This window comes from Micropterus salmoides, unplaced genomic scaffold (genome assembly GCF_014851395.1).
Source record: "Micropterus salmoides isolate LMB-PRFRI ecotype aquatic unplaced genomic scaffold, ASM1485139v1 Ms_hic_scaffold_1, whole genome shotgun sequence".
NCBI lineage: Eukaryota > Metazoa > Chordata > Actinopteri > Centrarchiformes > Centrarchidae > Micropterus > Micropterus salmoides.
In genome coordinates, this window is record NW_024040040.1 from 49,538,591 (window position 1) to 49,552,753 (window position 14,163).

Here is a 14,163-nt window from a genome sequence, read left to right on the forward strand (position 1 = left end):
AGTCATTCACTCTCCACTGGAATGAAGTCCTTTCAGTTTATATCAGTCCAACAGTATGTGAAGATCAGTGTCACCCGTTTAGCGACTTTCTCACAAGCAACTATTTGGGCAGACCTAACCTCTTTTCTAGACAGAGTCAACAATATTTGGCTGTACAATATTTAGTGTCTGTGTCGGGGGACAGCAGCAGCACATTCAGTTGACCAAACATGTGAATAAGCTGAAAATGTGCTGTCCCCCCCCCCCTGCCCTGTTTTAAATGATGTAACTTGAGTATTTAAGTTTTTTTTTTAGTTTACAATAGTAAGTTTATTGCGGTCTGGATCCTCAGTTCAGTTCCATTCAGTTAGATTTAAATGTATATTGATTAGATCCGTGTTTCCCAAACTTAGGGTCGGGACACAAAATGGGTAGCAGGCCCATTTTTATTCAGTCACCAATTGGCAGAGTAAAATTCTTAACAATGTTACAATATGTAAGTATGTGAATGAATGATCTTTTTAGCTACACTTCATCTTTACACGTCTGTTCAGCTCAGATGCTATGTGAGGGTTTCTCTTCTCTTTAACCTGCTCTTCTGTCCACATGCCTGTAGTCTGTGATCTGTCACTGTCAATCCCATGATGTCTAAACTAAAGTACAAGGACGAGTTTATTAATGTTGGCTTCACCAAAGCAATTCAAAATGGAGAGGAGTGTAATATGTTGGGAAGTGCTCAGTAATGAGAGTTTTTAAATGAATAAATTGGACAGTAATCCCCAAACAAAACATTCGTTGTATCTGGGAAAGTCCAAAAAAAAATTTCTTTGCAATGAAGAATCCTTCAAGACGTGTTCATTTAATATGGCACAACATACTTGTTGGAATATGGCTTTCCGGAAAAAACAATTCAGAAACAGACTAAACGCTCTCCGAATTGCACTCACCTCAAAAACCGAGCCCATCAGCTGGTTGAAAATTTTAACCCACCACCAGCCAGGGAGGGGATAAGAAAATGAGAGTAGAGAAAGGGGTGAGACACAGAAAAGAGAATAGTCCATTGTTGTTTACTTTGATGAGAAAATTTATACATTTTATATACATGGTTTGTTTTTGCCCTTTATCCGTAAATGTAGATGTATTTTTGTAAATTTGGTCCCTGGGAGAAACCAGATTTCTCTTTTGGGTCTTGAGCTGAAAAAGTTTGGGAAACAGTGGGTTAGATGGTAGCAGCTTAAAACAAGCTAATAAGCTAGTCAATTCAGATTTTTTAAATATTGTACACATGTAAATCATAAAGTTTTGGCCTCACGGATATGCAAATTACCACATGACATGAGCAGTCTATTGACATCTAGCAACCTTTCGAGCAGGCTTTAGCTACTTTCGATTAAAAATAATTGGCAACACTGGTGATGCTGAAAATGCGGTGTCAATTTGCCAAGACACAGACTCAGATAGAAAAGCCCCGTCAAAGCTGGAGCTTGTGTGAAATTTATAGATAATTTAGCCAGAACCTTTGGAATTCATTGATAAAGATTTCTTTCTTTATCAGTAGTGTTTGTCACTAAGATAATTTGAACTCTCACAAAATGTTGTTCTTTGGTAGGAAGAGTTTTAGGAAATATACTTTATTCACTTTGTTTACCTAGTAGTAGAGAAGATTGATACCAGTCTGAGATGTATACAGTAAATATGAAGCTACATCCAGGAGGCGGTAGCTTAGCTCAGCATAAAGACAAAGTTAACTGTCTCTGTCCAAGGGTGAAAAAATCTGTCTAGCACTAATTAACACTTTAGAAAGTTGCAGTTCTATGGGGAGCAATACGGTTGCTTTTTATGGCTAAGCAGTTTCAGGCTCCAGCTTTATATTTAACACACATATGTGAATGATTTCTCCTCTAACGCTCAGCAAGTAAGTGAATATGCGTATTTCCTAAAATGTCAAACTATTCAGTCCACAAAATATTTGTAACATTCATAATGTCGTAGCTTACCCAGAGAGAGTTTGATAGGGTGAGCTGCTTGGCATTTAGTTAAAAAAAAACATCTGAGTAAGACACAAAGCTGTTGATGGACTCAGGTTGCATGGTAACTCTGAAATTATTTTTGAACTTCCAGCTTTAAACCATATGAAATGAAAGGATTTAATGCTGTAATGAAAAACGAAATGCAAGAGAACTAGTCACGGTAGTAGAAATAGGACAAAGAAAATAGATGACCCCCTTGGGTTTCTGGTTGTGTCATTTTGTTCTTTTCTGTGCCAGTCGCCATTCCCTTTGGGCTCTATTACAGCCTAGACCAACTCCTGCTGCCTGGCCAGATACAAACATAATCCCTCTGTGGTATAGTGAAGCCAGGAGCTCGGGGAAGGGAGCATGTTTAACATCTCGATTCTTCTTATTCCACCGTGGGGGAAGTGGCCTTGGCAAGATTGTGCTCCAAGATCAACACGAGGTTGGTGGCCATCTGGTTTACAGTGCTGAAAATCCTCAAATGGCAAATACCACCCACAGCCTGGGCTCTGTCTCCCAACAAACATAGCAGCAGCAGACTCCAACAATCAGTCAGGCCGGCCAGCCCAACAGCAGACCAGCGGCCCCAGACCAAACTAGGGAGATTAGATCAAACAAACGATCCCGTGTGGGAAGGTGGCACGTCTCTTTAAACAGAGAGGTGACTGGCTTTGTACTGTTTTATTTATAGCGCCGTTTATCTGAGGGAGAATGGACTTTGTGAAGGCCAGGAGGCTCAGTCATCCGAGGGAGCACGGTTTGTGAGGCAGTCAAGGCTGTGTTGCACCACACTCCCCACTGAATGGAAAGGAGCTGTGCACAGGGGTACTATTATCCTCCTGCACTAACATGCCCCCTCTGGACCATCATTTCCATGAGAGCTGCTATAAATCATTTTTACTGCAAAGGAAACATCTATTGTGATTGCCTGCCCTTCTATTGGCAAATGTCATTGTCATAATAATACCTGGGAGGGTTTGCTTTACTGTGATTATGAGTACCACGCTGATGCGGCTAGGTGGGCATCACCAAATAATTTGAGTGAAGAACATCCTCAGGGGGAGGATGACTTTTAGACAGCAGTTACCGGCTCATGCGTTGTGTATAAAAAGTTCTGTGTGAAAAGTTAATAAAAACAAGTGGAATGTCAAGAGTTTTTTGTGCTAACAGGAAATGATATAAACCTTGTGCAGACAGACGTCTATAAGCCCGCAACCTAACAATCAAGACAAAGTCAAGTGGTTTTCTAACATTTATTATTAATTTGTGCCTATCACATTTGGGTCCGTCTTGTTCCACCTGCTTATACTGTCTGTGAAGAGATGCCTTCCTTACACACTTCCAATTTAAGTTGGCATCGCTCCCTTATTATGTTGATTATAGAAAATCATACTCCAGGCGTCATTACATTTCTTTCAAAACAAAGAGCAAATGAGAAGTATATAGACATTAATCTTATTTAGAAGACAGGATTTGTGTTCATCAACATCACACTAAAAATTGAGTATTATTAACTTTGTCACTTCTCAAAAGTGAATACATTACTTATAACCTGCTTAGTATAAATATGTAGTAGGGGAATGAGGATAGAGCTATGCACATACAGTAGGTGTGCAGGTAATTACTGAGAAGCAGTTATTTGCTTAAGTGCAGTGAAACACATGAAACAGGCAAATCATTTCAGCTGTATGCAAAAGGAGAAATATCCTGGGTTTGAATTATGCAGCATACAGAAACCAGCCCTCAGCATCTTTGTGTAAACAATATTTTCCAGGAACCTATGTGTCAAACATTAGCATGCAGAACAACTGACTAGCGCACAGAGGAATTCTGTTGTTTGGGACCTGGGATATGTCATCCCAAGTTAAGGATATGTCAGCTACAAGGGTGGCTTCCTGCTCCCCCATCACCCTTCAGTGCACCCAATACATTTATGTATCTTTTTTGGTTTTTACTATACTACATTTTTTCCTTCTTCCTTGTCTTCCAATTTGTACAGCCACTTATCAGGTTTTCTTTACTTTACTCTCTTTGGACAGAGGGATTCTCCCTGTCTCCCTGGTTAGCTGTTCATAGATCAATCCTCTGCCTGTTTAGCTAATTGTCGGCAATTGGGAGCGGTGTGTAATTCATCCCCGGGCGTGATCCATCAGCCGCTCGATCGTATTGACGTGCAGAAGACTCCACTTCTCGACGTGTGTTTATCAAAGTGCTGCAGAGAACACATGCAGAGAGAGGCAGATGGATGTTCGTCATGTTGATGAATATGGAACAATGCACTGAAGTGGAACGGAAGTCAACATGATTGTGCACAATAAAAATAGTATTTCAAAGTTTATTTTAATTTTAATATTATTTAGTTTTTTGGGTTTTTTTACAAGTTACAGTTTAAAATTGGGGCCAAAAAATTACTTTGACATGAAAAAATCTTCACTCAATGTCCACTTACTAGCTTTTTGGAGCCGTCAAAAGGCTTCGGAAAGCACTGAAATTTGGTATTTCCACGGTCAAGAACTTTCACACTCAACTAATAGCATGAACTCTACTGTATATAGATGGTCATGTGCTCGAAATTAGGTATGCCAATCTATCGGGCTAGTCTATTCCTTTCAATTACACATGTACTACACGATGCATAACATTTTGCTAGGAGAGCTAATACAGCATTTTGTTTTACAAAATTAGGAAGCAAAGTCAAACCTGGTGTTGCCTTACACATAAAAGAATGATTACATGATCTTCCTCAGAGTGGGGAATACAGCTTAATGTTACACTGCTTTTGGATCGGTACTCTGCATCGGCCGATACCCAAAGCCCAGGTATTGATACCGGGACAGAAAAAGTCTAATACACCCAATTGACCTTTCGCTAAGCCAAGCCCCCATTAGTTACTGTTCCTAAGTCGGACCTGTCGGTCTTTTAGCATGGTGCTGCCACTGTTTATGACGGCAATTCCAGGAGAAATATTCTCCAATTTCTTGCAAAAAGCAATCTCAGAAAGAAGCCGACAGTTTTGCAGTTGCATTGTGCATTTGAAGATTGTTTTCAGGCTAACATGAAAAAAATAAAGACAGAAGCTAAAGCCTCTCAATCACAGAGTAAAAATGAACCACCGTATCAACTGACTATTACCTGAACAGTAGTGTTATATAACATTACATTCAGTGGTAAGTTAGCTAGCGTTGGCTAACTCACATTACATTAGGAACAATCCACAGCCTACATTTATCTGGATTTGTTTTAGGTGTTGGAAAGGAAATGAATTGTACTTCTCCTTTCAACCTCTCTGGGTAGCGACTATAATTAAGTGCCCGAGGAACAGTGTTCCATTGTATCTTGTAATAATACAGCAAGATAAAGCTACAAAACGATGCCTTTTGCAAAAGGTCAGTGGAGCGCAGCCATGAAATTGCCGGACCTCAGTAAGAGCTAGTGCTATACTGCGCTGTGATTGGCCAGCTGCATGTTCAGGACGTGGCTTAGCGAAGGTTTTTTTTTTTTACTTATTTTGTTCAGTATCTGTACTTTTTGTTGTTGTTTTACAAGCCAAAAGTGATCAAGTTGAAAAATCTAACTTGTACAACTATTGGTCATTTGTCTTTTTTAAACCAAAAATGCCTTTTGCTCACTCTGGCTTCTCATTTGCTGCTTTTCTCAGTTTCATATCATTATAAATTGGTTGGAACTTCTTGTTGTTGGAATGAACACGCAATTTGTAGACGTCTTTGGGCTCACCTTGAACTGGTGTAGAAATTTTATAATGAAATTAATCAAAAATAATAATAATTGATAAATCTATCTGTAATGAAAATAATCATTTGTTGCAGCCCTGTTCAAAACTCAGAAGAAGTATAAATCTGTAAACAACCCCAGATGCAACTCACCTTTCTTGATAGACATATGGGGCTTTAGAAAACCTGAAATTGTACCCACAAATCATTGCGTGAGTAATAAACAGCAGGGCCCAGGACTCATTTTTTGATGGAGATGAATTGCAAGAAAACAACAACACAAAAGCAGCTGAGACACCAACTGACAACTCAGCCTCAGCGCTCAGATCTGAAAGTCCAAGTCTCTGACAACAGTGATGGCAGCGCCTGCACTGGGTGACAAGCCCGATCCATTTGGCGCTGGCGAAGACACAAACACAAGCTGTCTAAAGGGAGTAAGGTAGACTTCAATCAGCTAAAAGGTGATAAAACATAATTAATTCAATCACCCACTCACTCTCGCTCTCCCTCCCTTTTCGCTGTCCTCTGAGAGAAAGGCAAAAAAACAGCAGTGAGCGTTTCCTCGTGCAGGGAGGTATTCACACAAGCAAGTTAATGGGAAACTGCGTTCACAGTTTCTTTCAAATAAGCCTCCTCTTTCTCTCTATTTATTCAGTACTCACTAATAAGCTTGCATCTGATTGTGTGCGGTTTCACAAGGTGGCTCATAATACAGCCCGTGCCATTAAACACACACTTGCTCACACACACATACCATTACCTGTGCACGCAGGCACAAATAGAGTTCTTTATTCACACACTGCATGTTGAGAGCCTCTTTGCACTTCTACCTTTAGTCATTAACTGTAAGACCTGGAAAATGATAAATGACAGGCAGATGAGAGATGAACAAAGAGTCGAGGGAGCAGGCGTATATACGTTTGTGGGTGCACTCATGCATCTCTTGAGCAGGATGCAAAATAAACCAGTGACATAGAGCGTACCATTAGCGCTGCTCAGCGCCCTGCAATGACTGAGAGACCACTAACACCCCAACCAGCCCAGCCTTCGTCCGTCAGGGTCAAGAAGGCCGCAATTACTTCACCGTGCTCCAAATGTCCTCAAAACAGAGAGTGTGAGATGGAGAAACATGGGTGGAGGGAGGGAGTATTTGGGGAGGTGTAGCCTCTGAAAATTAGTTAGCATCAGACTTCTTGTCAGACTGGTGTGAAATATGCACCGGGGAAATTAGTTGTTTGTCTGTGGAGATCACGATGGCCTGAAGGTAGATGTGCAGAGATCAGAGATGTGTGTATGCACCTTTTTGTGAGCTCAAATGACTGAGTGAGTAGTTGGGAGTGTATATGAGTGAATCTGAGAGTTCATTTCAGGCCATACAGGCAGCCTATATCCCTGAGAAGTGGTGCAACAGTGAAAGTAGAACCCACTTCCCCGAGGGGCTCGTCTCCCACTAGAGCAAGGTGTGAGGAATGAGAACAATAGCTGTTGAAGCCAGAGTCATGTTTCAGCACAATTGCTGCCCGCTGTAACACAAGGCCGCTACGTCCTGTCTCCCATGACAACCAAGCCCTATGCTCCAGGGATTGGCTGGTAGCGCAGGAGGTATGTCCTCTCCCTTGTTAACTTGACCACAGTGGATAGTTGCCACTGGAGATGTTTCGTTAAAATAAATCATGGAGGAGAACAACAACTTCTCTGTCTAAATATAAAAAGTTATTATTACTAACAATAATATAAGTCAGTGACTTTTAGAGAAGGCACTAATTTCTGCTTTTTCCCCTTAAAAGACTCTGATCGCTTGGCTTTCATTAGCCTGACACTACTTACAGGCAGTGGTGGAACGTAACTGAGTGCATTTACTTAACTGTACTGTTCTGTACTTGAGTATTCCCATTGTATGCTACTTTATATCATTCAATCGATCTTTATTTATATAGCACTTTTCATACAGATACATGTAACACAAAGAGATTCACACTACAGAGCCATTTAAAAACAATAGTTTAAAAACCACAGTAATGTAATAGTACCACCCCATATAATACCCATAACTTTGAATGCAGGACTTTTACTTGATACAAAGTATTTCCACACTGGAATTGCTGTTTTTATATATATCATATCTGAGTACAGCTACTTCTTCCACCTTGCTGCTTACAATGAGTTTTTAATCCGTATGGATTTTTAAAGGTCTAATGCTCCATTAATTAATATTAATGTAATTAATATATTTATATGAATAATTAATCACATGACTACATGCGATGTGAAAGGGGTAGCTCGGAACTGACAAACCCACCGAGAATCATCACTAACTCCGCAGTCCTGCACATCTTTTGGCTTCTTTTAGCAATTTTTAGGGGTGGTGTTCAGTATCACACCCATTGCTTTCAGAAATCCCTTTTTTCGACAGCAGCAGTATGAAACAGTTTTAAACAAAACCACTTTGATTAAACCACTGTACAGTACCTTCCCAGGACCAAATGATAGACAAAGCTAGCAACAAGATGGTGAAGAAAGTGACCAGCTAGATATTATTCTAAGGCGTTGGTAGAAATTAGACCTGAGCTACAATGTGAGTGAATATTGGACAGTTATTTACACTCCAAGTGAATGCTAATTTTGCTGTGTCTGCTGGATGTATACATAGGTAACATTTTAATATGTAAGCTAAAATGAAAACTAAAACAGTTGCCTACTGGAAAAAAAAAACATGCCCAGCTTTAAAACAATCAGTATTTTTAAATTAACCATGGACAATGCAAAGGATCGCTTATAAGTAGCAAAGTTAGTGAGTAACGCTGGCTGGTGAAGAAAGGTGGTGCATCCAGCAGCTAAAGGGTCACATATTTTTATCAGGTGTTGGTGGAGACCAAATCAGAGCTAAAAGGCGGGCAACATGGGATCAACACGGGACTTTTGTTCATCAGGTGGACGAAAACACGACTCTAAAGGGAAGAGATGGGCTGCAAGACTACCAGCATGTTTCACCCTCTAATGGCCAAGAACCATGAAAGCAGCTTAAAGCAAAGCTAAATTTATGTATTTAGTTTTTACCCCCAGAAAAATAACTCTTGTCAGGAGCAGCTCCTGAAATACTGTCTAAACCATCAAGATACAATAGAACTGTCTAATATTTTCTGCTCGTTAAAGCTGATGGCTCACTCTGGCACATAGCCTACTGCTTTGATATGAGAACCTATTTGCAAACGAAACATTACTGAGCTACAAGATGAAAAGGAAGATGTGTAATTGCACTTTACAGATTGATCAGAAATTATTAAAACTTAATCAGCAAACTCATATCATTCTAAACTCTCTTGACATTGATTCCTTTTGACCAGAGCAGTGGACTTCTTTGAGTGCAACAAAAACAATATGTAAACTGATTTACATTGGCTTTACTCTCCAACTGATGACAGATTACCTCATCGCAGTGCAATGTAGCATAGCTTGCATGCAGGACAGCACATTACAATCCCATTATAAACAAGTCATTTAGTTTGAATTGAGTCCTATAATCTGGTTTTCCTGAAATCATGTCAAAAATATGCCAGTGGGGTGATATCCTAATGAATACAATCATATCAATTTATTCTAGAGCTGTTTTGCCTGTTATGAGCAACTGTAATAAATGGAATTTAGGCAGGTCAGACATCACCTACGTGTTGAGATGGATGTTTTCTAAAGCCGAAATACAGTTCTTGTTCCATTTTTGTGCACCAGTGGGTGATGTTGCACATCAAGAAAGAACTAAGAGCAAGACAGAAAGGGAGCATAATAGTTAGACAGACACACAGCGAGACAGACCGTGAAGGGAAACACACGGAGGTTTCTGTCTCAATGTGGATAATTACATTTCTACCTTTCTTTGGCAGTTGCATAGCCTTAATGCTTGTAATTAATTTCATTATTTTTGGCCCTGGCTGTTGAGTGCAGATTAGTTCTCTCTGAGTTGTGGGGATAAACACACAGTAATTGCTTATTACTCTCAGAGCCCACATTAGATTATACTAAAGCCAACGAATTAGAAAATATCCAATCACCTTTAGCTAAAATTCAAAACCTGCTGTTATTGTCGTCGCCTCTCTTCATTTGTCCAATACATCCTTTACTGTGTGCTGGACACTATGGATACATTTACAACAATGCTTTGGCCCCTTTTACTTAATAATTCTGGCTTTGTTGTTTTAATGTTATTATCCTCTTTTTGTTTGTATTTTTCATAATTTATAATCTTTAAGAAGGCTGTTTGCTAATAAAGCGTTAAATATAATAAATTGTAAACTAGTAATATAATAAAATTGATACATTTTGATATTGTGCACATGTATTCTTTGAAAGTAGTGTTTACATAATCCTAATCATTCTCAGTACAAAGAATGTCCCCTACTTCAAGTCATCGAGTCTTTTCTTCTCCTGTACCATTCTTGGGAAGGTTATCAGAGCATTGTTGCCCTTTTTTCCAGTCTACAGCCCTTTTCATAGTACACAGTAACATTTATACCCGGGAGCTGGTCACTACAAACACAGTCCTCTCGTGCTGACTACTGAGCAGCAACAGGCTGTGGATGAAGTGCCTTTCTCAAGGGGACCTCAGTAGGGGTTTTTTTTGTGTTTATTTTTTTATCAGCAGCTTCTGACTGAGAATTTCCCATATGCCCTCAGGCCACATTACTGGTTCTCCAACATCTGTCCAATAATTAGCTCTTGTGTGAAGTAAGTTATTATGGCAATTTTATTACCTGAAAATGAACATATTCACAAAATCCTCATAGAAAACTATTGAATATTAATAGCGCAAGACTACCGGGTGGCTGCCCCCCCCCCTCCATCACACATATTAATTCTCTCTAAAGTCAACATCTCTCTCAGAATGAGCAGGGAAAGAAACAGCGAGTAGAAAAAGACACATTTGTGTAATTCTTCTTGTGTAAAAATTTTGAAATTGACCACTAGGACACTGAACTACAGTTTAAAGACACGGCAGTGGTGTAAAGTCCTGGGTTCTATTCTCACCATGTTATCGCGGGTTTCCGCTGGGGGCTCCAGTTCCCACCATTATCAAAAGTAAAACTTTAATTAAATAGCACCGTTTTTGACACAGGGGACATCAATATCAAGCACAAATACAAAAAAAACAGCAAAGCTCATACAAGACAAAATAATTCAAAAAGTCATACACATACAGAAACAAATACAAAGCACATTTGACTACAAAAAGCACATTTGACTACAAAAAGCATATGTTAAGTTAATACTCCTGTCAGTGCCATTGAATGTGTATGAGACAAAGATGTTTAGTGCTGCTGACATATTTTTCTTTTAATCAAACAGTGAATTACATCTGCCCGCGACCCTGTACGCAGGATAAGCGGTTGACGGTGGATGGACGGATGAATTACATCCAATCAATTAATAATTAAAACATGACCATATTATGTTATCTTTATATAAAACTCTGGCAAGACTGGATTAGTATCTGGACTCCCTTTGAAACTTGTCCAAACTAATCATTCAGAGCAAGTTGTAATTCAAAAGGTAATTGCCTGCACTTACCATATTATAATATGTATTGAAATTTGAAAAGCAGTACACTTTGACAAGCAACAGTTACAGTCTCATCTTGTCCACAGAGCCCCGGAGTGTGTCATCTACACTCAGAGCCTTTGTGACAGCGCTCACAGTGTCAGGCTTTGCTGTGTTTTCAGGCAGGAACAGGTTTTAGGACCCAAACGCAGGACACAGAGGCAAAACAGATAAGTATTTATTAAAGCCAACAAACCTTACGGTAGTGTCCAAAACTCAATAAAGGTAGTCCACAAACAAAGGTAATCCAAAATGAGCAACAAAAATACCATAGTCAATACCAAAGTCCATGGAACAGAAAGCAAAGTCCAAAACATCCAGCAGGTAATACTCCAAAAAGCAACAGGGACAGGAACAGACAGGTAACAGGCAGACACACAGCAAGAAGACATAAAACGAACCAGCAGGAGCTGAACAGAAACAACAAACATTTAAACACTGGCTAACGAGGACGGCGGGAGCACAAACAGGTGATACTAATAATGACAGCAGACAGACACAGGCAGGCAGGGTGATGAACAGACAGATACCAAGCAGGCCAAAACTAACTGAACTACTAACAAACCACAGACAAAACCGAAACATGGACACAGATAAACAGAATATACAGGGCACAACTGAACAGAACAGAACAAAGAATACACCAATTATTTTATTTGATCTGTCGGCTTGTGTCACGAACACAAGCAGACAGATCAAAACCAGATAAAGTATGGAAACAGATTGAAACCAAAATCACAGAACAAACTGACATAAAACAACCAAACAGGGAGAGATAAATAACTAAGACCGGGCAGACAGATTACAGAACCCAAGACAAGAATCAAACTACAGTGGAACCCAAAACACAGAACAGACACAAACTAAACTAAACAGAGCAGACACCCAAACTAACACTTAGCAGACAAGGCAAAACTAATAACCAGCAGAGACCAGAACTAAACAAGGCATCAAACCAGCAAAAACGACACTAAAGCAAAGAACACACAAAGCAGACAAATTAACATATACAGATACAGAACAGATCAAAACTAAGTAACACAGGACAGGCAGAGAAATAACCTATACACTACACCATAACAGAAAAACCCAAGAAGACAGACAGTAGCAGATCAGAATCGTGACACACAGCTCGAATATACACCCATGTAGTTCCACACATATGTGAAATGAAGTAGACTTGAAGACTGAAAATATGCTTCAGGTTCACACTTACACATGGAGTGTGAGCAATTACAGGGATGGACTAGATAACTGTAGATATCTGTCAAACCACATCTGAAATGGGTGTGATGTAGACCATGTGGAAGTTGTATTGAAGCAACTGATAACATTAGAGTGAGTATAGCACTTACACTTTCAGACACACTGTTTACTCTAATAAAATCTACCCAAATGCAGTAAATTAGAACAAAACCATCTGATATCCTGATATCTCACATCCCTAAAATCTACACTTATGTTGTGTGGTTGCACTTGAGCACTCGGGGCTCAAAATGTTGTTACTACTGCTCAAAGGCAGAAACCCAGTTATCTGTCACCTCCAGCAGAAAATTTACCTGAGAAGCACATCAGAGTGCAGGCTGTTATGAATAGATCATAAGTCCGTAACAAGATCTCGACACAGACACCTTGTGTGCCATCAGGCAGGATGAGAGTTTGAAAGGGACTAAGGGCAGGACTTTTGACAATGCATCTTTGTATGTAGCCAGTGTGGCTCAGTGAAAAGGCATCGTAACGAGATCTAGCAGTCGGGAGAGGAGACGGGGGAGACAATGACCCAACGGAAAGAGCAAGACAGAAATGGAGAGACCATTGTGGCAATGGAAAAACGTACTTCCAAGAGCATGAGTGCAAATTTTTTTCTTAATATCCCCTCTATTTGTATTCCACCGGCCTCTTGGCGCTTTGTTCGGACATTTCGTTTTAATCACCTGTGAGCTAATAAAGCTAACGAACATTGCAATTGGCCCCAGGTTTGGCTTCTTCACCCAAACTACAAAATAATTAGTTTGTCGTGAAGATACAGTAGATTCATTTTGTGTTTGTTTACAAGGTTTTAAGCTACTCTGCTCTGTGATTTCTGCCACTATACCAAAATGATGGAGTTCAATTAAGTTTTGTTTGTTGCTCACAGCATTGAAAAATTATTAAAAACTACTTTCTACAGTTGAGATGACGTGGTTCAAAATGTTACAGCGTGTTCTGTGGATTATCTAGAGTAACCGGGACATTTGCTTCTGGCAAGGCTGGATTAGCATCTGGAAAAGCAGGCAATGGCCCCAGGCCACAGAACTCCAGGGGCCCCATAAGCTCCAGTCCCATTGTGCATGAATACTAATAATACATTTTGGATGAAATGACTACATGAAATGTGAACAGGGTTGCTAGTAGTTACGAACCTTCACAAAAGTATCCCAGACTCTGAAGTTCTTAAAAGGGGTGAAAAATTGGGTTTTGCTAACAAAAAAGTCTATCTAGAATGTACCTACCACTATCTGTCAGGCTACATACCACTAGAAGTGGAATGTGTGTTTTTGTCAATTGAACCAACCCCTTAAAGAATTTATGTCCATCCATCGTCAACCGCTTATCCTGCGTACAGGGTCACAGGGTAAAGAATTTATGTATTTTTTCTAAATTAAACCTTTGGTCCACCTGCACCTCCTCTACCATTCACCCCTCCCTTCTCTCCATGCTAAATAGTAGGGACATTTTGTTCTAATCACTTACCAACAAAGCTAACAAGGGTAGCTTTCTTTGATGAAGGCAGCTTCTTATGGAGGTTGACAGACAACACACTAACACACACATCAGCTTATTAACATACAGTAACCTAACTCGATTCA

General features: G+C 39.8%; 1 protein-coding gene and 1 long non-coding RNA gene across 4 annotated transcripts in view; one reads left to right on the forward strand and one right to left on the reverse strand.

The window, feature by feature from the left end:
* LOC119912814 (cadherin-20-like) overlaps positions 1-14,163 on the forward strand; it is a 101,599-nt gene that overhangs the window by 26,592 nt on the left and 60,844 nt on the right. The gene's annotated exons all lie outside the window — the stretch shown is intronic.
* LOC119912848 lies at positions 1,031-2,919 on the reverse strand. The gene is made up of 2 exons (XR_005446285.1): positions 1,977-2,919; positions 1,031-1,173 (listed from the first exon to the last, which is right to left on the reverse strand). It is a non-coding gene; the product is annotated as an uncharacterized LOC119912848 (long non-coding RNA).